General features: G+C 41.7%; 2 protein-coding genes across 2 annotated transcripts in view; one reads left to right on the forward strand and one right to left on the reverse strand.

Moving 5' to 3' along the window:
• Positions 1-1,290, forward strand: part of mafa (v-maf avian musculoaponeurotic fibrosarcoma oncogene homolog a (paralog a)) — a 67,226-nt gene extending 65,936 nt beyond the window's left edge. Inside the window, exon 3 of the mRNA XM_052063527.1 lies at positions 1,085-1,290. The gene's annotated coding sequence lies outside the window, so the exon portion shown is untranslated. The remainder of the gene's footprint in view (positions 1-1,084) is intronic.
• Positions 1-27,883, reverse strand: part of emc8 (ER membrane protein complex subunit 8) — a 681,399-nt gene that overhangs the window by 251,650 nt on the left and 401,866 nt on the right. The gene's annotated exons all lie outside the window — the stretch shown is intronic.

Below are 27,883 nucleotides of genomic sequence, written 5' to 3' on the forward strand. Positions count from 1 at the left end.
ATTGCCTCATTAATGATTCACCAATGTTAGGCTGCTCTAGCACTTCGCTGCGGGGAGCAAATTGTTCTGATTGGTTTGCCTCTGTCAATTATTGATGAGGCGATGAGCTGAAGTGCTAACACCTGGCTTTGCAGGTCCAAATGGCCCTGCATTCCCATCACATACTCTGTTATCACACACCCTGGGACCACATTGACTCTTGAGGAGCTGCAGAGTCCTGACTGCTGCTTTTCCTCTCAGAGTGGATGTAGCATGCCCGGGGCAATTGTTGTGATCTCTGTGGTGAGGTTATTGGCTCTCTGCTGTGCAAAAGGTAGACAATGCAGCGATGGAGTGCTTGTAGCAATTCGTGGTTTGAAGTGGGATTGCCACGTGGAGAGAGGCAATTGATATGACTGGATCTATGACACAACAAACATTTAGAATGTCCCTCAATAAAGCGTAAACCTCCGCCAAGCTGGAAAGACCGTCTGAATATGAACACCAGGCATCGATAGCAAGGAACAGTGTCAAAGGTTACAAGAACTGAAAAAAAATCATTGTCAGAGTGCCACAAATAAGCAGTAAATATTAAATGTCTCTTTTGTGTTTTTCATAAACATTTACGTACTGCATACGTGCAGCGTAAAACACAACAAACAGAATTTAACATGCTACACGGACAGCTTGGAGTAGCGCCGATGTTAAGAATGCTTGTCTACCTTTGGCCTTAATTGAAGCTGAATGAAGAGTCAACCCCCATGCAGACGACACTGTCGCTCTGCATCTCTGCCAAGTGGGCTCACCGTGTACACTCACAGGGTGGTCACTCTGCCTTTGTTTTTTTTACATTGGCATCGGTGAGAGCAGAGCCCTCCCCACCCCATATATAATGTGACCGTGACTCACTGTATGTCACCATAATTCCTGCAGGGCTGAGACAAATGTACCATACAGCTGGTAATGCGGTCTTCAGTTTCTCATACTCAACATTATGGCGATTGTATGGAAGCACGACAACGCATGTGTGAGAATGTGGTTGCCTGAATCACACTTAGTAACGACACTTTTCTTTTTTCTGTGTTCCCACCCTCTCCCTTTTCAGACAACTCCACGAGTGAGCAGTGAGGACATCAGCGGGCGGCCAATCGCATGAAGACACCAACAAAGCACAACATTAAAAAATGTCTTCGCCAGGGGGACGGAAGACAGACCGGCTGATAGCTCTCCAAATTGCTACTTTTGACTCGTCCCTGATATTTTGCTTCCAGCTTTTTTTTTTCTACAAAACCTGAAAAAGGGAGAAAAAGACGACACTCAAGAGACAGTGACATCAGGAGGACTATTTTCCTTTCGGCAGGAACCTCACTAATGCATGCTTCTGTAAATAGATCATAATAAAACCGTACCCACACTCCTAATGCGGGCCGCATACCAAGTCGTTCTCACCATCCCCATAAACCTTCATGTATAGTCCTCATGGCCCACCATTTTCCAAATGAAGACTATCCTTCTCGTTCCAGACACCATGTAATTATCATTTCCAGTATCATTTCTCGTCAGCTTATTGGGGGACAAAAAAAAAGAAAAAGTGGCTTCTAATTATTCCTGGCCTGGTCTTCCCCCTTCAGTATTCTCTTTAGTACATGTAAATAGAGACGAATGAAGAGAAAAGCATGAAACACTATAGACTGCATAGTGGATCACGGCAGCTCTTCAGTACCATATTGTAGATCGCAACAATCATGTGGATATTTTAGAAATTATTTCCGACAAAACTTTAACTTGTTTTATAATACAAACACTCGGGGCGGGAGTGGAGGGTGGGGCTGGGGGTGGGGGGCACTATTATGTATTTTTTGCTAGACTGCATTAAGATCTTACATCGAGGTAAAACTATTTGTAGATAAGCTTTTGTGATGTTACAAGGTAAAATCACAAACAATTTCTACCAGTAAAAATGAAACCGCGGTGAAAGGGAAATGTCTGTGTTTCAAGTGTTCAACATGGTTTGGAAAAAGTTTCTTCATGATTCAGATGTTTCCATCATTCCTGCCCCAACTCGTCGTTTAGGTGGCAGCTTTTTTCTTTGCATGGATGTCGGTGCTCTCATTTTGACCGAATAAACGGGGCAAAGAACACCTCCTCGATTGTAATGTCAATGAGGACACCTCTGTCCTCTATGGACCATTATGATAACCAAAATGGCCTGACAGATGAAATACCAAACCAGTGGACGGACAACCTCAGTGGGAACGAAAGACAGCCTTTACACGGTCAACAGGAAACCTGAACACTGCAGGTCCACCATATAACAGCCCCTACCTCTCAGTGAGTGATCTGCACAGAGGCGACTGTCACTTATTTGCGACTCCTTGAATCTGCTACCCTGCTGCATGATGCAAGGAGAACCATGCTCATTGTTGGATGTTACAAGCGGACATTTGACTCGAGGAAATAAAACAAGTGTGCACTTGGACGCTCAATAAGTTGACCAAAACACAACCAAAACACGGCACCGCTCAAATATATCACTGTATATATGTACAGTATTTCCACAATGTATAGCCAGAGATGCTGCATGTTGTGTTGGAACTTGATCACGACAAACTCATGTAGTTTCAGCTCACCTATTCCAATAGTGAATGTTGCTACGCAGGCGAATAGCTAGCAGCAGAGTCCATAACTCTTAAACCTTTTTTTAAAGAAGACGTAACCTCACTGTTCATGTTCCACACAACCTGGTCACAGTGTGCGTGGGTGGGGGAAGAGAAGAAGGCAAAGCGAACTGGGGCGCGCCAATTAAATGGCAGCTCACAAAGTGGTTCGGGGCATCCTGCCAGCAGCTGTCTATTCATCCAACGTCAAAGGGATTTGTACATCTCAGCGAGTCGAAACGCTGCCAGACAAGTCCATAACCGAAGTACAAGTTCTGAAAGTATCCAACATTTGGTCGAGTGCACTTTTGGTCCGTTTGCCCTTAAAGGTAATTGTTTGCGATCAACAGCAACTTTGAAGAGCTCAACTCCCCTCATTTACCTTTTTTGCGAGCATATTCTGCTGCTAACAAACTAGGGCTGTCATGACCATGTCCTGCATGACGTTTACGTTGTGCTAATTAGCACTGCCATCGACTCAACCAGATGCTTGGAGTTGAGGTTACATATATGATTCCCACACTACGATGCTCTGCTTTTCCTACCACTCTTTAACCCTTTCAGAGACAGCGGTCACTCCAGTGGACAGCTTATCATGCTATCAGGTTACAGGTTATCGTTAATGGTGCACGAAAGGGTGAATTAAAGACAATGCCTTTTAAAATACAGTATCTGCAGAAGGTTTCTGACGTGACCATTGGGCAGAATTGCCGAACCAAGACCCTGCCAGGATCAAGATATATGCCAACATTCAAAAGAGGTAGAGCGAACAATATGCAGAACAAAATATAGTATGAGCACACAAACACTGAAAAATCTGTCATTTTCGTGGCCAGACACACACACTTGGACGCACACAGACTAATTTAGAGAGCGAGGCGGTACAGTATGTAAACAGATTGTTGACATAATGGGATTGTTCAGTGTGCAAACAATAAGCTGTTAGCGTAATCACAGGTCAAAGATATATTACCCAGTTGGCCATGTTGTAGGTATATTAACATGATGGATATGCGGGGGTGAGGGGGGGGTCTGTTGGCATGTAAATGATAGGCAACTATGGATGTGGATGGAGTCAACCACGAGTCGACTTTTCATTCCTTTGTGCTCCACTGAATCAGCTTTTCCACCCATCTCTTAATGAGATGTTTCTCCTATTGTTTAGCATTTCTACACTCTCATTTTCAATGCAATTTATAGAATTATTAACTACCAGTAAATAAACTCATCGATTCATCTTCCCATCAGACCAGCCCAAGTGTAATCATATTTACTACAGATGAGTTTTCTGATTAACGTTGTAGCTGCACATTTCCGTGCTGGGAGTCCATAAGTGTCAGTCAGGATGAAGGATACCGTCTACCCTAGTGCACTGTCAGCTAATTAACTTATGTGGCCTTTAATGGATTGATTAACATCTTACCTATTCATTCAACTTGTTGGAAAGTATGTGTCTATCCGACAAAACACCCCATCAATGACACCACTGGCTTTATGGACCATGGAAACTGATTCACAGGGGCGGGGCAATCATTAAAAACAACTTTTAGGAGAGGATAAGTAACAGAACAAGTGCTAAAATTCAAGACCACAAGAAAGCCTATGGTGTATTTAAAACAAAATTATATTTGTTTCACTTGCAATCAAGAATAATTGAAAGAATAAAACCACAACCTTACATCGTAACGAAAATGTGTTGTCTGTCACATGGACGCAAAGTGTCTGATGGCTGGTGGGGTGTCACAATTAACAGTGACCTCAAGCCAGACATGTTTGGGGTACTGGGGTCAAAGGTGAGAGGATTACAGTGAGACAACTAATGGGAATTGCTCTGCTTTTAACCACCATCCTTGGGTGAAAAAGCTGCTCTTCGGAAGCGATGCACGTGTGTTGACAGACAATCGACTGTATACAGTATTGCGCTGCTGATAGAAATATTCACTTTGTCAATATGTCATGATATAAACAGAGGAAAGCCAGACAGACACTAGATTAGTTGTATGAAGCGGCTAAAACTGAGCATCCCGCCTTAGACCATACTATACAGCAAATAACAGGGATGAATATTAGGGCATTTAAAGCCCATCCTCCCTCCTTATTTTGGCCAGTGCATACGCTTCAGCCTTGTTATGAACCATTCGCCATCAAGCCGTTCGCTGAGATGTCGTCGCCCAAGATTTAAGGAGGAATATGGAGAATCGGATTATCAAAAAAAAAGAGCGAACCTGCGAGTCATGCCATTGATTAAATGCTGTAAACCAAATCTTTAGCCTCTGAATAGTTAAAGGGGCACAAAGCAGATGCTTTCAACTTTTTTTGTGATGCCCTATAAAGGAATCCGACAGTATCAAGGACAAAACATATTGACTTTATTCAAAGCAAGAAAGGGAGGCATTTATTGAATATATACAATCTTGCTGTTGAAATAAAGAAATGGCCATAAGGTGTAGACAGGTGGTGTTCCACCCCGCAATGTTTAGCTGTTATAGTCTGCTTTCTGACAGGATTGATTTACTATGCTATTTGCATGCTTTAAAGCACAATTGATGAAGCTAATGTATTTAAAAAATATCAAATGGACTTGCTGGCAGCTGAGACTGGCTTATTTAAAGCCATGCAAAGACGCTTTGCTCCTATTCAGACGGAGGTATCAGAGGCTGTTACAACTGCTGGCTGGACTTCATGATTCACAATGCGAATGAGGCAAATGGCTTAAGAGGAGAAGGTCGGATGCGCGCTATTCTCCCTGCTGTGAACAAGGCGTAATCCTTCAGTTTAAGAGTAGTGAAACGTTTGTAGCAATCAAGACAGTTATTTCCCTTCCTCCTCTGTGACACGGCAGAAAGTGGAGGTCAGCAGGGGACGACCATATGCTAACAAAGCAGTCCACTTAATGAACAGACCATCAATGGACCTGACAAAAAAGTGTTGCGGACTGCAAAAAGAAATATACATTTGCACACGTGTGATGCCATACGCCTAACACTTGACTTGGGATTGCTTTGTTCTCACAGCCGGGGAGTTGGTTTCAATTTCAATCATGATAGCTGGCAAGCAGAATTATGTAAATGTGACGGAAACAATCTACATCAAAACGCGGAGGGGTCGAGCCGCACAGTGTTTGGTTGTAGATCCAGGATGTATTTTTTTCCTTTTAACACTTTTTTTGTGTTCCACTCCATTTAAAATGTCATTAAAACACCCCCGTCTCGTTGAAGAGGGCCGCTTGGATTGTGGACTGTATTTAGTGTAAAAACTGCTGCTGGTCGACAATTACGCCTCCTCATATCACATCAAAATAACCCCCATCTCAGTTAGCAGAGGTTAATTTGAGTACGCCCTATACTGTTGTAAAGGTGGATATTATTTCCCACATGGGTTTGAATGAAGACTTTGATTATTCAAAAAAAGTAGGCCCTGGGCTGGCTCCGTTATCGTCAGAGGGGTCGTAAGCTGCGCTAACGGCTTCTAGGGCCTTATTGCAATGGCGATCAGCCTCTTGCCACTTGGCCTCTGTGACCCCAGTCTGAGATAAGCTTCATGGGAAAGCACATTAATATGCTCCTGGAGTCACTTGCCTCCTTTATCAAAGGCCGTTATGTGAAATCGAGTGTTCATGGACCTCAAGTGAGGAAACAGGACTGCCTCTCCAAGAAGCTGAGTGTGGACAACGGACCTGTACTTGTGAGGAGACCTGAGGATATGAAACTGATGTTTTTCTTACTTACTGAGCAATATCTTATGTGACTGCAATATCCCAAGAGGTGACCCAGCCATGAATCATAAACACTGTCTGCAGACTAACTATATCCATGTCTTCCTTTGCTTACACGGATGGTAACCTATGCTTAAATGTACATATCAATATAACCCACTGTAATATAGTTTCCTGTTATTGTTGATTAAATGACAAATCTCTTTCCTCCATTGCTTTTGTAAAGAAAACTTTCCAAAGAATGCCTTTTTTTTCTTGTATTGCATTTCCCATAGACAAAAACGAATAGAGTGTCAGAGGTGTGTACCTGCCAGGGGTCGGATCACCACTAAAAGTCTCTCTCGGTTTGTCTGCGATGATGGATGGTGATGTGTCTTCTTACATGATGTTTTCACTGGACAGACAGAGGGAGAAAGATATGGCCTCAGCTTAATGTCCTTCCCTGATGCTGTGCATGCTCTTTCCTATTTGCTTTTCCCTTCACGGCACAGTTAACATCATAAATTAACTTTTCCAAGTACCCCGTGTACAGAGACCAGCGTGTAATAGAGACAAATAAAAAAAAAAAAAGAGGAAAAGAAATGTTATGCAATGTGGCATTGGTCACATCCATTGCCTGTTACAGAATTAAGCTATTCCTTTTTCAACAACAGAGGATTAAAGTTTTTAAGGCCATCGAAACATTCTCTTTTAATGAATGTGCATGTTCTGTAGGGTGTACAGTGTATGCTACAAACCGCATTTGGTCTCCATATAAAAAACATAATTAAAACATAGACAGGTAAACTAACCTTCGCAGATCCCAATCGTCATAGTTCACGTATGTAAATAGGGTGTAAATCTCAAATAGCTATGCATGCTAGTATACAAGCAATTTGTTCAGGTACTTTTGTAATCCACAATTCTCATACGGCATGGACGGGAAAAAAAAGGAAAAGAAAAAAGGGAAACATTAAAAAGTGTATGGTTTGTAAATGATTAAAAAAAGAAGATATGTATTTACTGTTAATGTTTTCTTACTGATGCATCGGTCTGACATTTTCAGTCCTCTGCTTGTATTATTAATCCATGTTTGTATGTTTCGTAAATTTAGGATTGAGGCAAGAAAGGACTATTGATCCTTTTTTGGTTGAAAATTTGTGTGGGGGAGAAAAAGCCAAATTTGTCTCCAAATGCTTCGAATTGGTGTTTAATTGTGGGTCCTTAGAGTCTTGCAAATGATAAAATTCCGTGAAATACAGTTTAGCTCAAAAGCTGAATACTTTGGTCAAGCAAAAATGATCACCAGCTGTTAAGTGTGCTGCTATTTTTAAAAAGGCAAATTCAGAAACAGGAATGTTGAATTTAAAAAAAATGAAGCAGGTCAAGGCAGTCGAACAAAATTTCAATTTCCATTCTCAAACGTTTTTCTGTCTGTCAAATTTGTCTCAGCCCAAGCAACTTGGATGTGACATTTTAATATGATTGCAATGAGAGAATGTTGGGTGAAAATGTTGGATTTCAAAGAGTGTTTATTTTCAATCATGTTAAAAACATTAGATCCCAAGGCGCTCATGGTCGAAGGAAGTGTCTAATTTTTAACCAGTGCGAAAGATATTTTAACTTTAATAAATACTTATTGTAACACTAAGCCATGTTGTTCTGCGTTATCCTTTCGGGTTGCACATATCTCACTTGAGTGTGCAATAAACATGTGAAAGAGTGAAAGAAAAGCTTTTAATGACACGGTAAAGCAATTTCATGCACAGGGCCTCTGCGGAAGGTCAACTCTTCTGAGACTGAGAGCAACTTTCCTTCACGGGTCAAGATGAGATGAAAAGGTGCTCCATTTCGAACATCGGGATAGGCAGCGCGGTTTCAAATTAATTCAACGACGTCCACCGACGTCATCTAGCATGAAGACACCATTTTACAAAGATGGACTACAAAAAAAAGCGCCCTTTCAATAGATGTGTGCTTGTCATATTTTTTGCAATTAGACTGTCACCAAAAATGGGAATCAGTTAAGAGGCTATACCATGGGGGTTCAAACTGGTTGCTGTCACGGGCCACTTTGGAGTTGCGTCTTCCCTCGGCGGGCCATTGTGAAACCGAATAAATCTTTAATCACATTGTATTATTACTTGTACACAACAATTTGATGGCACACTAATTTTGAAATCAGTAAAGTATTTCTTCAATTATTGCTCAAGTGAGTGTAAACAGGGTAACACAATTATTGCAAAATGTCACCGTTATTTATTACGTATGACAATTTGAGATTTCGCTAAGATGTATGCAAGGATCATGGAAGTTGACACAGATGATTTGCTTTCGCAGGCCACATAAAATGACGTGGCAAGCCAGATCTGGTCCCCGGGCCTTACTTTGACACCTGTGGCCTATACCTATATGGATGGGGAATTCATTGCTCCCAGTAGACTTTGTGAAATATGAAGTTGGCATTTTTTTTCTCATGGTGTAAATTATGGTCTCGGAAAATAACTTATCTAGTATTATCTTCATACATTGTTTTGCGTTATACGTTGTTTTGCGTCATAAACTTAGATGAATGAATCACAATTAAGGTCATTACTTTTCTTTTGCATCTGAACTCTGGAGTCTTTGTGTAGAGTCTGTCAATTTGTCCGTGGTCTGTTGCTTTAAATACTGCTGCTGGAAAGGACGAAGGGTAACCTCCTCTCATTGGTCAGGAGTAATATATAGGATAAAGGTGGAATTTTTGTGCTGTTATACAGAACAGCAGTTTTCTGGTGCTGTAGTGGTAGCCTACATGTCTTTTGAGCAGAGGACGCTGGTTCAATTCTGAGCAAATGCCCAAGTTCTTCTTCTTGCGGACGCATCGAACCTCCTCCCCTCCTGCCTGCTTTTTGGGGTCCACCACCACACAAAATCCTCAAACTGGCTCTATTTAACACCCGCTCACTCAACAACAAAGCACTCGTCTAACACAAATTCATAACTGACAATAACCTGGATGTCCTCTTTATCACCGAAACCTGGCACAAACACCTGGACTACTTGTCACTCAACCAAGCCACCCCACCTGGTTACACCTACATTGACAAGCCCCGCCTCACCGGCCGAGGTGGTGGGGTGGCATCAGTCCATAAAATAGAGTTTAAAATCAGCACTATATCCACCCACCCACTGAGTCCTTTGAACACATCACCTTCAAATTCCCTGGTCCCTCCCCCCTGGTCATTGCTGTCATTTACCGTCCCCCAAAATTCAACCCATCATTTTTATCAGACTTCTCCGATTTTGTCACGCAGCTTTCACCTATCTCACCTTTCACTCTGCTCCTTGGCGACTTTAACTTCCACATCGACAACACCAACTGCAAACATGCCTCTGAATTTCTTGACCTTTTGGACTGCCTTAACTTCACTCAACTTCCCCACCCACACCCACGGGCACACTCTGGACTCTATTCCACCAGTCTCACCATTGAAAAACTCTCTAGCACCAACCTCAACATTTCCGATCACCTGGCTATCACTCTGGACCTCCACCTCCCTACCCCCATTCCCAAGGTAAAGCGCACAATATCATTTAGAAACCTCAAATCCGTTTCCCCAACTGACTTCTCTACCTCCGTCCTCAACCACTTGTCCATACTACCTCCTCCACTGTCCCATGATCCCACTGTTCTCACCAACTCCTACAACAGCACTCTCTCCTCTGTCTTAATCAACTCGCCCCCATCAAAACCAAATCTGTCTCCTTCACTCGCTCAGCCCCCTGGTTCATCCCAGAACTCCGCAAACTTAAAACCCGAAAACGCCAGCTAGAAAGACTCTAGTTTAACTGTTCATCTCCTCGACTACACTGATCACCTTCAGTTATACAAGACCGCACTCAACTACAGCCGTTCAACCTACTACTCCAACCTTATCCACACCGACTCCAACAACCAAAAAACTCTCTTCTCCACCATAAACGAACTCCTCAAACCCAGCGACAATATTTCAACCTCTTTCACCGTTGACAAATGCAATTCATTCCTATCCCACGTTCAATCCAAAATCGACATCCTCTACAGTTCACTCACCACCAAACCTGTCCCCCTCCCTTCCTACCAGCATCCATCACTCCAACTACTTCACCTCTCTCTGAATTCACACCTGTCTCCATAGCTGAACTCTCCAATATCATTTCAACAATGAATTCCTCCACCTGCACACTGGATCTCATCCCATCTTCCTTCGTCAAGCACTGCTTTCCCACCATCTCCCACCTCGTCATGAACATTGTCATCTCCTCCCTCAACTTTGCCTATGTCCCCTCCTCACTCAAACTGGCTGCCGTAACCCCCATCATCAAAAAACACGGACTCAACCCTGACATCATGAGCAAACTTAGACCCATCTCCAACCTCCCCTCTCTGTCCAAAGTCATAGAACGTGCCGTCACATCTCAAATTAAAACCTACCTAAACAACAACCAACTTTTTGAACAATTTCAATCTGGATTCTGCACACAACACGTCACTGAAACAGCCCTCCTTAAAATCACCAATGAACTCCTCCTCGCCTCTGACTCCGGCTTACTCTCATCCTCATCCCTCTTGACCTTACAGCTGCCTTTGACACCATCAACCATTCCATCCTACTCTCTCGGCTACAATCCCTAAACATCACCAACAAAGTCCTTACCTGGCTACACTCATATCTCACAGACAGGAAACAATTCATACACATAAACAACTGCTCTTCCTACACTGCCCCACTGTCCCAAGGTGTCCCCCCCAGAGTTCTGTGCTTGGTCCTCTTCTCTTCATTCTCTACCTTTTACCCCTCGGCCAAATCATACGTCATCATGGTCTCCAGTTCCAATGCTACGCTGATGATGTCCAATTGTACATATCCACCAAATCATTCACCCCAACAACCCACTCCACCCTGTCTAACTGTCTTTCAGATGTCAAACCCTGGTTGCAAACAAACTTTCTCATTCTTAACTGTACTAAATCTCAATTGCTTATAATCGGTCCTCTGTCCCCCACCCAAACAACCACCAACTTTACCCTCACTATAGATAACTTCAGCCTGTCTCCTTTCTCTCACTGTCGCAACCTCGGTGTCCTTTTTGATAATAACCTCACTTTCGATCAGCACATCACCCAAATCACCAAAACTGCTTTCTTGCACCTCAAAAACATTTCTCGTCTCCGCCCATCACTTTCTTTCAACGCTGCTCAAACTCTCATCCACGCCTTCATCACCTCCCGCCTTGACTACTGCAATAGCATTCTTTATGGTCCAAACTCCTCAATGAACTACACTACATCCAGAATGCCACCGCCCGCCTACTCACCCACACCCGACCGAGCCTTCTCTGTCGCCGCCCCCACCCTCTGGAACGCTCTACCACAACACACCCGCAAGTGTACTGACCTCCAATCCTTCAAATCATCCCTTAAAACTCACCTGTTCCGCAATGCTTTTAATACCTTTTAATCTCTTTTACCCATTTTTCTTTTGTTCATCTAAATGTGCTTTTGTAAATTATGTATGCTTGTTTTAAATGCACATTTTTATCCTGTGTTTTAAGCTCTTGTAAAGTGTCTTTGAGTGTGATGAAAAGCGCTTTCGAATAAAATGTATTATTATTATTATTATTATTATTATGAAGAGAAACGAAACTCAATATTTTTTTTCTTTGCAGTAATGGTGTGCTCCCTCTAGTCTAAACATGGTTTTCTCATTAATTCTAAATAGGTTTGTGGGTAATGAATTAAGTAGATTGTCGACCACTGTTTCTCTTTAAGTAGATTAATCTATTCATGTTTATCAATTGACTCGGTGACCAAATCCAGAAATATGAGATGTGACGTTTGCGATGTGAACCCGAAGGCACTTGTGACATCAATTTCAGAAGACGGCAAAGGGCGGTGCTGGCAAAAATGGCAGCCCCCGGAGATGGATGAAAATGGATGGCTCAATCTGCCTAAATCCTATTCCACACAATAAAAAAAACACCAAAAAAACAATTATGATACTGTGTTTAGATTAACGGGGGCAGATACAAAATACTGCAGGGAAAACTTTTGCATTTAGTTGCCTTTTAATGTTGCATTAAGTCAGCTTTCCCGAGAAAATGTTGAATTCAAAGAACCATTCCTTCAAGTACTTCCTGGTCATCCTGCTTGGATAAGAAAGGAAAGGAAAGTCCTAACCCTAGAACGGAATGCTGCATACTCAACACTACAATACATTGGCAAAAAACGTCTTGTTTTTATGGTATTGGTTTTGCTACCTCGATTTCCCTGATTTTTGATTTTCAATTAGCAGAGTTTTAGCAGAAACAAAGGTCATACATTTTGTGTTGTTAGAAAAAAAAAGATAACCCTTTTGTGTTGTGTTAAAAAGAAAGCAATTTTCTTGGATTAGATGTAAAATTGTGGCCAAATCTCCCACCTGTTCATTTTCTTTCAATTTGGGATTTTGATCCCTATCTTGCCTCAAAAATCAACAAAGGAACCGTCGCTCTCATTGTCGTTTTCCCCACATTCACCCAGCAGTGCAGATAAACAATGCAGTGACAGTTTCTCATCACTCAAGAGGATAAATCTCTGGGCCGGACCCGATAACATCAAGTGTACGGTGTCACCTGTCAAGTGGTGTGTGTCACAGTTCAATAGGAACTCAAAAACAAGACTGTGTGTGTGGATGATGGGGGTCGGGGGCTGTTGTGGGTTGAAGGGTGCCTCTTGGCATGCAAGTGCGGGTCTCTCCAGGCAAGAGTGGAGTGGAGAGTGGTGAACGGGGGATGGTGCTTATGAAGGTGTATAGTGAAACAGAGAATGAAAGCGGGAGGCGTAACGAAGCAAATGAGAAGTACTTGTGCAGACACTGTGAAACTATGCCATTTCGTAAGCTCTGCTGGTCTCATTCGCATGCTAAGAATAGGTAGGGGATCTAAGAACACAATTATTTTCACCTATAAAAGCCAACATATGCTGGGATCATAAAAGCTCTTATTAGACAGTAATTTATTAAAGCAAGTCATATAAAAAGACAGGGAAGGCAGGGAAGATAATTTTAAGGTGTCGTTTTTCGTCTCATTAAGGGCCAGAGTGTCAGAGAACTGCAATACTCGTGGTAGAAGACAGATGAGTGTATCTGAACTTAATAAGAATATTTGTATGTATTTTTTTAAATTGTACCAAGTACAAATTTAATCCGTGAAAGGGAGAGCCTTCTCTCCTTTACATTAAACCTCCACATTTAGTGTACTATCGTCAGGATTATATCATGTCAGCTTTAACAAATATGACAAAAGGCAAACTTCACATTTTTAAGAACCAACCATATAGACTGTTTTATGAAAACCTTGCATGTTCATGTTGACATATTTGATTACTTATTTGGCTAAAATTAGATTATCTGTGCCCGTCTTCATTCTAAAAAGTGTGTAGCTACTGTAGTTAGGCCATCTTTATGTACTATTTGTCAAAAGCAAACATCTCCATTTGCTTGTAGAACCTTCCTGTATACATGCAATTTCTGAAAAAAATATATACTGTATACTTTATATAATAATAAAATGTAATCGCCGCTGAGCCGTTCTTTCAGCAGCCACCGAGCAGAGCTATCATCCTCCTCAATGCTCCACCTAGGTAATCTGAGGTCTTTCTCTTCTGAATCGTCAATGGATCAAACATTGTTGGGCACTGAATAAGAAATAATATCCCACAATTGTGATCATTACAATACTGAAGATAAAGGATTAGCAATGAAGAGAGGAGTGTATTGTCAAATGTATCAACATCCTCCTCATTATCTATTACGTAAAGAGCAAGCGCAGATGGTGATGCATGTGGCACGTATTTCTCAGAACATTGGAAGCTTGCACATCCTATTCATTTGCTGCACAAAAAATGAACAAGGAAAATATATGCTATTGTGTGTGTTTATTGTAATGGTAAAATACCGTTTTGTAAATGTAGATGATTGTAAATGACTCTTCTTTCAGACATGAGCAAGGTATTTGCGTCCTTTAGCGAGATAAATGCCATCGCAAATGAACCCTCACAAAACAAAGCCACAACAGGGAAAACCATGCAATTGTAATAAGCGGAGGTTTTATGGGAGCCTATTGTGCTCAATTTGGCAAACGGCTTGCATATTTCTTGTTATTTTTTACTCATTCAAGACTGAAGACAAAAATGGAACACAATATACTGTACGTACAGTACTTGTGTACCGACAGTTAAAGCATGGAGCTGTGGGGAGACTTTTAGAAAAAAAATGTAACATCTATTGTGTCATCCCAGTAATTATTGTCACAAAGCGAACACACAGGGGACATACAATAAAACTGACAAGACTATACCAACAGAACCATCAATGACATCCATCCATCCATTTTCTAATCCACTTATCATCACAAGGGTCGCGGGGCATGGTGGAGCCTATCCCAGCTGTTTTTGGACAGTAGGTGGCGGACACCCTGAACTGGTTGCCAGCCAATCACAGGGTACATAGAGACGAACAAACATCTGCGCTCACACTTACACTTCGAGACAATTTAGAGTATTTCCATTAACCTGTCACGCATGTTTTTGGAATGTGGGAGGAAACTGGAGTACCCGAAGAAAACCCACACAGGCATGGGGAGAACATGCAAACTCCACACAGGAAGGCCGGAACCGGAATCGCACCGTGCACCTCTGCACTGTGAGGCCAATGTGCTAACCAGTCGACCAGTGTGCCGACCTACCAATAACATGAGTTCAAAAAAAGGATTTGGCAATCTTCTTTTTTAAATGTACCATATTTACTCTATAACATGATGCATGTAGATGTTTATATTTACTCTTGTTGTTTCACATGACACGACACTGAGTCACTTTGGTGCAAACATCGACTCTAATCGTTGATGTCTCTCCAGAGTTCTTTACTTGGCAATCGAGAGTCAGCGGAGCATGAAGGAGTCACTGTTCATGGATATAACAATCACTCTCTAGGGTTCTACACTCGGTAACATCAGGGAAAATAAGAGGATATGTGAGTAACTACAGTGTGGTTCACATCGTTCGAGTACAACGGGCAGACAAAAATAAATAACCCTTTGAAGCTTTACCCAAATGTTGGATAAATATCAAGTGTCACCTTAACTTAAAGACATGAGCATTTTCTTTCAACAAAATCTGACTGGTCATAAACCATGTCCAGTGATTTGCAATACTGATCCGTAAGATGGAAAATGTTGATCCATCAATTGAATATCCACAAAATTACAACTAAATCATGAAGGTCCAAGACGATCCATGTCAGGATGCTTGTTAGCCCCAGGTTTTTTGCAATGTTCGCAATTATGCAAACTAAAGTAATCCGTTAGAATGATGGGTAACCCGGAGGGGAACTGCAAGTTGCTCTATATAGTGTACAGACAAACCACTTTTTGTTATATCCCCACTATTCTACGTTATTAGCATTATCAACTCAGCCATTCAGTACTGAGTAATCTAGTCAATAACATGAAAAAAACGACGGCATTTGCAAAAAATGTCAAATGCTAGGTTCACACTGCAGGCAAATGTGACTCAGGTCATATTTTTTTTGTGGTGGGGCTCGTGCGACCTGTATCATATTTTGATTTTTATGATAATAATGGCCCATTTTTCAAAATCCGACCTGGGTTGCTTACATTTGTACTCCTTATCTGATTTTATTCAAAGTCTGAACGGCCAGGTCACATATCTCTGACCCTGATGTCATCCAAAGTCCAAAATGGACTCTGCTCCCCCATACTTAACATCAAAGTTAAAAATTTGTTGCAATCACTCAGTAGAGTCGAGTCTTCTTCAAAAGCGGCCGTGAAGAGAAAAGTTGGCGAGGAGAAGAGACAGTTGCGAAGAAAACTTGAGGATGGATTTTTTTTTTTTTTTGGCGAGTTCAGGCGCACCCCGAGATGTCTTGAATCAGATGTCATGACTCCGCTCCACATGCTGAAGTGTACGTAAACCACTAGGGAGATAAGAAAGAGGACCGGGTTACCAATCCTGTTCACGTTCTGAAGAACTGTTATTAATAAAGATGGAAAAGATTGTATCCGTTGTACTTTTTATTTTGAATACTTAACCCCTTTTTTGTGCAACACCTAATGCTGCTCAGACACACCCAGACTCTATCTTCCGTAGCCCTCCCATAAATTGAGTTTGATACCCCTCTCTTCGAGGATTCATCTTTATATCACTGTGAATGATTAAAAACAAATGTGAGTTGGCTATGCGGTGAGAAAAATTCATCATTTCTCAAGTCATAATTTAAACCTCCAAGTCTTTATTTTCCCACAGCCTTTGAGTTCTTGGCAATCACATATTGATGTCAAGGTTGCACAGGTCAGTTGGCCCGCTTGTCGAACATGTCCAGATCATGAATGCCGAACTGTCCAGAGGGCAGACAAAGCTCTAATCTCTTGTTTGTATAGTAATCAATACCATATTGATCACAGGCTAATTATATAATCATATTTGTATTAATACTTATAAAATTGATTACAGAGTACAGATGTTTGCAGTCTAAACGATTTGAATGTTAAAGAGTGAAAGTTAAGCTTGTGTTCTTCCTTGCTTTTTAAGGACATTTGGATATAACAACGTTGACCAAGCTTCATGATAAAATAGCTGCTCGTGTGTTTTCATTTTTCTTTGAGGTACGGCAACAAAGCCAGGACTCAAAATGGGATGTCAATCAAGAAAAAGCGAGAAGAAGGGATACATTTGAAGTTAATTGAGGTAAGCAGCTTCTCATTAAACGTAGCAAAAATGAAGTGTTGATCATATGTATCGAATGTGAATCATGTGTAAATTTTCCATTCTATTGTATTGTCATTGGCTTATCAGTGATGTCCAGTAAACCAACTCCATTTGCTAGAGATATGTTTTTTGCTTTGCTTAAGATAGACATCCCTCGGTTATGAACTAAATGTATGTATCTATGAATGAGTAATGTCAGGAAACAAGTAATTCTCACATTGTTGCCTGCCTTTCAAATTTCTTAATGTTTTGAATCTTAGTGATCCACAAATTTGACATGAAGTGGGTTGAGCGTTGACCACCCCATTTTAAGGTTAATGTCACAGCATAATTAACAGCCACCAAAATAAGGGTGACATCTTTAAAACCCGCCTCAAAACTCACTTGTATTCTTTGGCATTTGACTCAGCATGACTCAGATTTGTTCTTGGTTTTGCTGTTCGGCGCTTTCTACCATCTTTGTTACCGATTTGTTGCTTTACTGTTGTATATGTTAGTTGTTCCATGTACAGCATTTAGAAACACTATTGCTCTCCATTAATTTTGAAATTTACCATTTTTTAAAGAAAATAGTAAAGCAGATTATACACTGATTACTATGTCAAATTATAAGAATTTATATTGAACATTTGAACATAAGTGACGAAAGAACGAGATCCCGGATACAAGTGACCGAAATGAGTTTTCTCCGCAGGGTGTCTGGGCTCTCCCTTAGAGATAAGGTGAGAAGCACTGCCATCCGAGAGGGGCTTAGAGTCGAGCCGCTTCTCCTCCACGTCAAGAGGAGCCAGATGAGGTGGCACGGATATCTGATTGCCATGCTTCCCGGACGCCTCATTGGTGAGGAAGTGTTCCGGGCATGTCCAACTGGCAGGAGGCCCCGGGGACGACCCAAGACACGCTGGAGAGACTATGTCTCCCAGCTGGCCTGGGAAAGTCTTGAGATCCCCTGGGAAGAGCTGGAACATGTGGTTGGAGAGAGGGAAGTCTGGGCTTCCGTGCTAAAGCTGTTGCCTCGGCAACCCGACCCCCGGATAAGCGGTAGAAAATTGATGGATGAATGGACATCGAATATTATGCTTGATTACTGGTCATTTATATCTTCTCAGTGATGTCCAGTGAGTCAGTTTCAATTTGGGTACCGGTATAGAAAGCTGAATTTGGTTTGAAATCCATCACTCCTGTTCAAAAGATAAGACCTCGCTGCAATTGAAAGAATATGTATTAAAGCACTTTTTGATGATGAATGATCCTTATGACAGAGGGTCTTATATGTTTTTTAAGCACTATACTATATATAAATAATCACATCCAAAACAGGATGGATTAGTTTGTTTGTCTCCAGTGCCATCCTAGTCACTCATAGAAACACTTCATCTGTGACATGCGCAGAATTGGATCAAGCGATGAAGGAAAAGCCCTCACATCCTCCTGACCTTCACCTGTTGTCGAGACAAATTGCATTAGGGGACGGCACATCATTCATCTGAGCTAGCACTTGGAGGATCATTTAGTTCATTGAATGATTAATAAGTTTTACACCTCTTAATAATTTCATTTAGCCCGGTGATTGAAATCGTGGTGCGCTGGGCAGAGCACAGTGGGAGGCAGATGAGGATGAAGACCGTCTGACTGAAATATGTCAGAAGGAGAGGGGCGTTGAAAAGAAAGGAAAGGAAGGAGAGGGAGAATCTCCCTGAGGACTACAGATCAGTCTATTACCACCGTGACCTTTTCTCTCCATTGCATATGCCATTAGAAGGGAGGGAGGAGGAAGGGGGGGTGGAAGTAAAAGCCTTGATTAACACAGTGATCCAACATGCTGAAAGAGAAATGGAAAAGAAAAAATATGTTCCTTCATTAGGAAAATGTTCTGCATTATTAATGTTAGAAAAGCTGGGCTGAGGGGACCTTGGCACATTAAGGATTCTTGGTTTAACCAGAGGTGATCAGTGTAGAGCCTCAAAGTCTGTGTTGTACAAGACATTTCCACAGACGTCTCACTCGCGGAATTACAGGGATCTTTCGAAGTGAAACATCAATGACTCATCGACAATATGAGTACGGCAAATAAGTATCGGGAAAGACGATGAGGAGAATAATAGTATTTCTGTATACACTTACAATGAATTGATGGCAATTATGTCATGCAGCAAAAGCTCCTTCGCTATATGCAAAACGTTGAAATCACCGTTCAGTCTGAAAGAACATTTTTTCTGACCGGACAGATTAGACAGCACCAGAAAGTACCACAGAACCTCAGCAGTCAAACATATCTAAATTAAAACGCAGAAGAATGTTTTCCAAAATCATGCAAATTACTCGCTAACATTGTCAGTATACTGTCTGCTTAGTCGGGTGTACTGAAGTCATGTGATATTGAATATCCGATCATATTTTGGGTCAGGGATTGTCCTAATAAGCCTTATAACTGATCTTTACATCTCCCCACAAAAAGCATCTTTTTTTTTTTTTAGGATCATGGATGACACGGCTCCAAGCAGTGAATACAGCTCAAGTAAACTCAGATGCTCGAATCTGATTTTGAATATGCGATGTTTATGGTGTCCCATATCGCTTGGTCCTGCTACAGCCTCACAACCTCAACTCCCAAAAGCCATCTTTTAAAGTAGAACAAGTCACAAGCTCAAGCATGACCGAAGCATTCTTGACGGCAGGTATAGTGAAAACAGTATTTACCTAGGACTTGCTACGTAGAAGGCGCTCTCATTTCTCCAATCAGTTGGCAACACTTAATGTGCAACACGGGGAGAAAAGCAAATAGAAATGAGAAGTTCAACCATAGCATGGATTTGAACGTGGCTGTCATTTCCCCCGACGACCGCCTTCAGAACATCTAAAACACAGAGTGACCTTGTTGTTTTCTATCCAGTGCCCACGCCTTGTGACCCCATGTCACACAAGGTCACCACAAATCCGAGCACCTTGGTTTCCAAGCGAGCTCCGTGATGTTTATTTGAAAGCAGAGCTAAACACTGAAAGACCTCCAGACAACCTTCGAGGGCCCGTTCCAATCTATACAGCCAGCAGCTGATGCTTATCTGTGCTTTGGCAGCAAGGAGTCCTCTCTAATTGTGTGAAGCCACGTATTGTTACGGAGGACAAAGAGGCTCTATTAAGTTTGTGATATGAGAGAGGTGGCGACACGTGAGCCAAAGACTAGCTGGCATCGAGTGAGTGAGTGCGCCACATATTTGCCAAAGAAGTCTTTGCAATTTTTCACCGTGACCCAATCTGTGCTTTTCCATTTTCCCTTTTGGAACTCACCCAAATGGATCTTTTTTTTTTTGCATTATACAGGTCATATATTTTGACATCCAATCCAAATTTTCAGGAAGCATTTACCTCTAAAGCTAAATAGAACTTTAATAGTCAAATCACCGTCGTTGTTTCGACTCAGATCATTTTATTTCGTGCAAGAATTTGATGAAAAAAAAGTTGAGTAAATTCAACACAGCTTTTTTTTTTCCAGTGTATCTCCATTGAGACTTGAGCGCAGTCTACGTCGAAAGTATTAACTTTCACATGTCACCATAGGACAGTGTCACAGTTTGAAGGATAGAAGAGTAAGCCTGAGGACAAAAAAAAAAATCATTTGTGTTTTGAACAAATGGAGAATCAAATTTGCCCCTCCGAACTCCGGGTTGATCTCAAGTAGTTTCACATCTCATATCTAGCAAACACATGGAAAATAGCCATTTGCATCCACTGCTAAAGTACTCAAAGGGTGATGGGTTCGGTCGCAAGGGAGTAATGATCTTGGTAAGCATCTTCGAAGTCACGTTCCTGGTCAATGTGCTGAGGACTGTCAACCCCCCAATTTGTTCAGTGAAAAAAAAATCCGTAAATTGAAGATTGTCTGGTCTTCCAACGAAGCATATGCACTTGAAACAGGCTGAAGTCTGCCGAAAAGCAAAGAAGGTCAAATGATTGATGTCAAATGACTGATGAGTATTTGGTTTGGACGCCCGTGTGCTTGGAAGCGTTGATGAAATTTAAAGCTGTTCAAAAGCTACTTTGGAAAATAAACTTGTTCTCTTTCCAAATACATACTGTAATTTGTTTGAATTGAAATGTCAAACTAATATTATAGTTCTTGTTATTGCTGAGAGAAAGGAATGGAATACGTCTATGAATGAGTTTTTCAGAGAGGAGAGGACCCGAAGGAATCACTCTTTGCGGGCTGTGCGGCTCGAGGTTTGTGCACTGGCTGTTGGTTGAGGCAGGGAACCAACAGCCACAAAAGTCTGACAGCAGCAGCCTTCCTCAACAGGGTACACCTGGACAACACTGGGGCCCGGGTTTGGATTGAAGTCCGTACTCTCCCTTTCAACACCCCCCCCCCCCACTCAGGACTACAGAAACAAACTGAAAGTCTCCCAAAAGGTACGCCAAAGGAATATGTGTATACAAAGATGGATTCACATAAAATGCCACACAACCTCTGTTAATTACCATTTAGCTCGGGGTAATAATTGCTTATGTTCAAGTGATGCCAAGGGGTTAATATGCATTTCATTTAGCAATTATTAATCTATCAGCAGCTTTTGCTTGAACGTGTGGTGTTTATTGGCAATGTACTCTCATTGGCATTGTTGCCCTGGGTGTTTTTAGTTACTCAGTCACGTTTTAATTGCTTGCTTCCACCTGTAGATAGAGGAGCAAGGGAGGTCCCCCTCTCGCCAGCAAGCGCAGCAGGCTTTGGAGACGTCGTCTGCTCTCTTTAACAGGCCAATGACTGCTTCCTCCTGTCACAACTTTGACTTCCTGCACAAACATAACCTCATTAAAACTGCCACCGCCGGTTAGTGGGCGGGCCTCCTGGCCCTCCCCTCCAATTAAGAGTAGCAAGCTCTGTTGCCGTGACAATTCCCACTTTGAGTTAAAATCGGAGTGCTCTGGGGGGATTACGCCATGTGTCAAAACATAATTATGATCTCAGCCAAGCCTCTGTCCAAAACAGAACAGGGAGTAACAGTGAGCCAGAGCGTGAGGATTGAGAAAAGAGGGGCCGATGAATGAAGCCACCAATTGAGAGAAGAGGGGATGATGAATGAAGCCACTGAAAGCAAAAAAAAAAAAAAAAGTAGGAGCGATAATGAGGATATTTGACCATTGACCATCATCACCCTTCCCCTCATGTCTTCAAAATGAAGTCCTACGTTTTGTACGGGTCAAAGAAAGACACATCCATCGTATTGCATCTGTTGATACATGGACGCATAGACATCAAAAGGTCAGTTTATCCTATCCATTTTAGAAATAATGGTTAACTGCTATATATTCCTATAAATCCTCCAAAAGTGATTTCTTTTTCTTATCTAGGCAGTGGGATGGTTTTAAAACAGTGGCTCATGCCAGGTCTCCATGATGGTAAGCAAAGGAGGCTCGAGCGACACGGAGGGCAGCAGCGGCAAGCAGAAACACATGCGGCCAAAGCGCTGCAAGTTGTCGGAGCTGCCAGTCAGCCGCATCTGACTGATATTTGAACTGTCAAATGTAACTAATGTAGCCTCCCATACGAACCCCCCGCCGATAAAGACATTTTAATCAAACTTCAATTCTGGCAAATTAACAATGCAATTACCGCGAGGTATAATCTATGGCGCGCTAAGATCCAAATGTGGCATCTTAGTGCTACGCGGGCACAGGGGGATTGTTCTTCCCTGTTGCAAATTGCTATAACACCCTCCCCCGTCGGCGTCCTGCAAGAAGGGGTGAGGTAGCCAGACAGGTTTTCAGGTGTGTGATGTTTGACATGCTCACACAGAGTGTATTCGTCGCTGGGAGGAGGCTTGCTTGACAGCAGCAACTCCCCAACCATGATTACATTATCTGCTTGTGAAGGTCACTCCCGAGAAAAAAACAAACTAAATTTGGGAGGCAGCGGTACAAAACACTGATGAAAAACTATTTTGAGGACTCATTCAGTTGGTTAACAACTGAGTGTATTACTCATATATGAGGTACTGTACATCTGTGACAAAATTCACTTGAAGAAAAAATGTACCATATTAAAACTCATTCAGTACCAGCCAATTCTAGATCAAGTCTGCAAAGACGTTTAAAAACGTCTTTGGGAGTGAATGAGTTCACAGCAGTTACATTATTTTGTATAAGTGATAAAATATAAACAAAATCATTCCAAAACATGAATAAAGGCTTTATAATGTTGAAAGTTAGACCCTTGAACCGATGATATTATTATATCCTGTGGGGAAAATAGTTTGGAAAACCGAATCGCAGGTCAATCAACATCACAAAGGGGATTGTGTTGTGACTGTTTGTCTGTGTACCTTTTATAAGTTTAGTACTGTATATTAATGGGGTCAGAAATTTTAAATTGAAAAAGCTTTGCAGTTAAACAGTGTTTAAACAAGTCCGTTAAATTGCATAACACATCTCCTACATTATCCGAGCCGAAGATTAAATAGACACAAAAACAGAGAAAAAAACTGTCTGGCACAAGATGAGAAAAATGTTCAGAGTTCTCATTCGGGTGTTTTAGTTTGATATTATTTATTAACAAGCCAAGCATAATAAAGTCATCACCCAGTCTTTATTGGAACAGACATGTCCATAGAGTTTGCTACAGACCTATTTTGTGACTTTCCCCATCGGGGGAGCTGTGCGACTGAAGGGGGGGCACACTGAAATAAATGGGCCCAGTGTTTGTAATGGAGAGGAGTGTGGCTTCCAGCCAGGGATTTGAGTTAGCGGGCCTTGGTCCTGGAGAAGAACACTTCACACTCTGCCAATTGGGGCTGCCCATGCAGGGAATGGCATTGAGTAGTGGTGGCGGGGCGGGGTGGGGTTTCTTTCAATCTCCGTATACGTCTGTGTGTGGATGTTTGAGGGGCGATTAAGGGAAGTCCTCCAGAGCATGCCCGTCCGCCTCCCTTATGTAGGTTGACAAACAAAACCGTGCTTTGGCCTATTCTCAGCATTTGCAGCTAGAACTGTGGGGTAACCATGGCAAATGTGCTGAAATGCCACATAGCAGGAGTGGAAACATGTCTCCTTGGAAAGATGATTGTGACAATTGGAGGTTTGTTTTTGTTTCGTTTTTCTCGAAGCAGGCAAGCTTATTGGACTTCACCTACGAATGCAAGCACCAGTCAAACTCAAACGTGTACACACACTAATTGCTGTAAGTGAGCGAGCGTTAGGAGCGGGTGGACAGGTCCGGCTGAGCGTACGGTTTCACGCGTTCATGCACTGCTGCTCTAGCAGCATAATGGGGTGTGACGCATCAGACTAAGTGGCTAATGGGGTGTGAAGTCATTAGAACACTGGCTGTCTCTAACTCCGTCCCAACAAGAAACTATATCTCATTTGTTTGCAGGATCCCATTCCTCCCTTTATATCTACTGCCCACTATTTTTTCCCTCTAGGTTTACAAATATCTACGGTCATTTCTTTCACCCATTGCATAGAGCTCTTCATTGTTTGCTCGTGCACATATTAATCAATTGTCTGTGCTGAAGACTTTGTTTCAAATGAACTTCTATGGAACGGCCATGAAGGAACTTTTGAAATCTTGGCATTTGCAGCATGAAAAAAGTGAAGAATGTGACAACTATGGTCAATAAGTCGTTGATTAGACACATAAATCTGCGGACCCCACCCCGCCCAAAAACAAAAAACAGAGGGCCACCATCCGTAATTAATAACTTTGTGTTGTTCTCACATTATGATTGTACGTCAATTGCTTATTTGCAAATTAGTGTGTTCATAAATGAGCCCTGGACAACATGGAACTCCAAAACTAAATGTGGATTCTCTGATCTAGTCACAAAACATGAACTTTCGACTCCCAGTAGAAAACAGATGGTCTAAAATAGTCAAATCTTCAAAGTGAAGCTTTGAGTTATTTGAAAATGCCTTGGATATATACATCTATACCGATTATATTATATTTATTAATACTTTCATTTTAGGAGTAAGATTTGAATGATCTGTTTAAGTAAGGATGCAGGCAATTGTAGCAGAGGTGGCGAGCATCCTGAGATTTTTCAGGCAAACTTTTTATTTTCATTTAACTTATCGTAAACAATTATTTTAAGAAGGTGACAATAGAGAATGGCAAAGAGCATACATTATCCATTGCAATTTTTTGTCAAAATATTTAAACCCTGATAGTGGCTAGTGTAATTTAAAAAAAAAAAAAAGAAGAAACAGGGCTGAAGTCTCAAAGCCAACTATTTGCCATTGCCTTTGTTTAAATTAGAAAGACGTGTCATATGACCCATGAGTGAAGACAGCAATGTTTCTCATGCCGTTAAATGTAAAATGGCCAAAAAGTTAGCTTCCAAAACATCTGATATTGGCAATTTTAAACTACTAAAAACAACATCATATTAACATACAGTAATTTGCTTACATTGAGTGCAGCGCTCTTACTCAGCTTGTTTTGTTTTTTGTTTTTTTCACCATGGCAGCTGTGCTTATTTGTATGAGCCAGGCAGGTTGGTGTACAGGATGTTAAGACATGATTCCCATGCATCAGCATAAAACTTCCACACAAAACAAAGCTAATGTAATTTTCAGTCCAGTGCACAGTCGACTACCAAGCGCAGAAAACTTGTCTCGCAATGACGCAATGTGTGACATGCTTCAGATAACAAAGACATTGTCACGAGGGCACTTTTTTTTCCTCTCGTGAAAGAACAAATACATGTCAAATCCATACCTTGTATTTCTGAACACTAAGTCAATCGTCTTAATGATCAAAAACTCTAATCACCATAAATCCTCGCATCAAGTGGAGCTATCGCACACCCAGCGACATGCCCAAACGCCACCGTTGGCTGACCTGTCGATACCGAACATCATGTCTACGTTGACATTAAGGTGTAATAAAAGAACATAACGTGCATAGAGCAAGTGCATGTTGTGCTTCAGGATTGAATGTGAATCAGCTCCAACGCAATAAACCCGTTTTAAGCTAACCATTATCTGTTACGAGTTTCAAAATTGAGACAAAGTACATTATATAGTTTGCATGTTTTCGTTTAAAAAGCAGTTGAATTCCTTTGGCAGCTGTAAATTAAAGGGATGAACTGGTTAAGTTAAAACATTGCCTTTCCAATAAAGAGGTCTTCGGATGGCAACCTCGGAAGGGATTATTTACATATCCACTTCAACCTTTAACTGGTGCCCTGCAAGATATTGTGTTGGTTGATGCATCCATTGTATTATTTAACCATTTGCAAACACTGAGCACCGTACAAATTAAAAACATGTCCATGGGGTCTCGCGCTGAAGGCCCAAACAGAACGACAACATCAGCTGCACGCAGAACACATTGGATTTCAGGGCTCTCGAGAGCAATCCATGTGTAATTAGATCAATACTGACATTTTACCATTTTAATATGAAAAGATTAGAGGATCACCCCGAAGGGATTAAATGTTCATTGGCGGACCAGCTATTATAAAAGATTTCAAGAGAATTTGCATCTCAAACTAAGTAGCCATGCTTATCTTACATAGACCAAAAGAGCCTTATACATTTATAAACACATCATTTAACTGAGAACATTTGACTACACATCTTTAATCAAGCAGGGTGAAATTGAATCTATCGTGCCAGGGAAGAAAGTTTTCAGAGTGCAATGTTTGAAAGTGTCTCTGTTGTCCTCGTCCACCATTCGAGTGTCTGCTCAACTGTGAACAAACCACTGCTGTGGAGCAGGTGTGGAACCAAATGGTAGCAGCAGAGTGGTCTGGAAAGAGGAAGGACAAGAAAATTGTTTCTCATCAAATTGGTGCTTAAAGGAGGTAAGCAGCCGTGTTCAATAGGTGCAGTCATTATGGATCACAAATGTACTCGCCTTGCGACAGCCAAACATGTGAAAATGGTAGTTCTAATGTACTTTTGTACAAACAGGAGGAAGATGTTCACAGTCTGACCGGGAAATATTTACGGTCACACATTACTCTGGTGCAAACTAGCAACAGATAGCGATGACGGCAACTGGCTTGTTTTTGTGGAACCATTAGACCAATGACTTCCCCTTTCTGTGACATGTCAATCTATAACGTACATGGGCACAGCGTGCGGGGGTGATATTCTCATGACCGTCCAACTGTATTCCATATGTCAGAGAAAGCTTCTATTGCCCAACCAGCGGGAAAGGGGCATTCTCTCTACCCTAAGTGCTCTCTTCGGGTCATGTGACTGCCAAGTACTCTGGAACACTCGTTATGGAATATAGAAGCAGGAAATGATTATCAGGGGGTCAATTTATGCGAGAGAGAGAGAGAGAGGCAGAATGACAGAGTGAGAGGTCAGCTTCCGTCCATATCTCTAGGCATTAAAGATTGACATGGTGAATCTGAGAGGGCTCCTCCACTGCCTCAGTCCTCACCACACACGTGCACTTCCCCATTTAAATATCTGACAGACGATGAAAGTGCAGCCATTAAAACGTCCAGAGCGCTTCAGGAATGAAATGGGGGAGATAAAAAGAATTCCCCTGGGTAATCAACGGGGCTATGAATTAGCCCTGAGTCTAAGATGGGGGGGGGTATAGTTTAAAGGACGGCATGCATGTTTAACACATTTGTGGTTCATTTTTTCAGTCAATCCAATCAGTCCAGATGAGACACTGAGAACAAGATCATATTCCGTAAGCAACAAATTACCCGAACAGCCAAACTACTATGTTGTGGATGTCCCACATAAATTAATACCATCATGTACAGGTACCTAAGCTCCTGAACTTTGATCTTGTCCTTT

Source organism: Hippocampus zosterae, chromosome 4 (assembly GCF_025434085.1).
Source record: "Hippocampus zosterae strain Florida chromosome 4, ASM2543408v3, whole genome shotgun sequence".
NCBI lineage: Eukaryota > Metazoa > Chordata > Actinopteri > Syngnathiformes > Syngnathidae > Hippocampus > Hippocampus zosterae.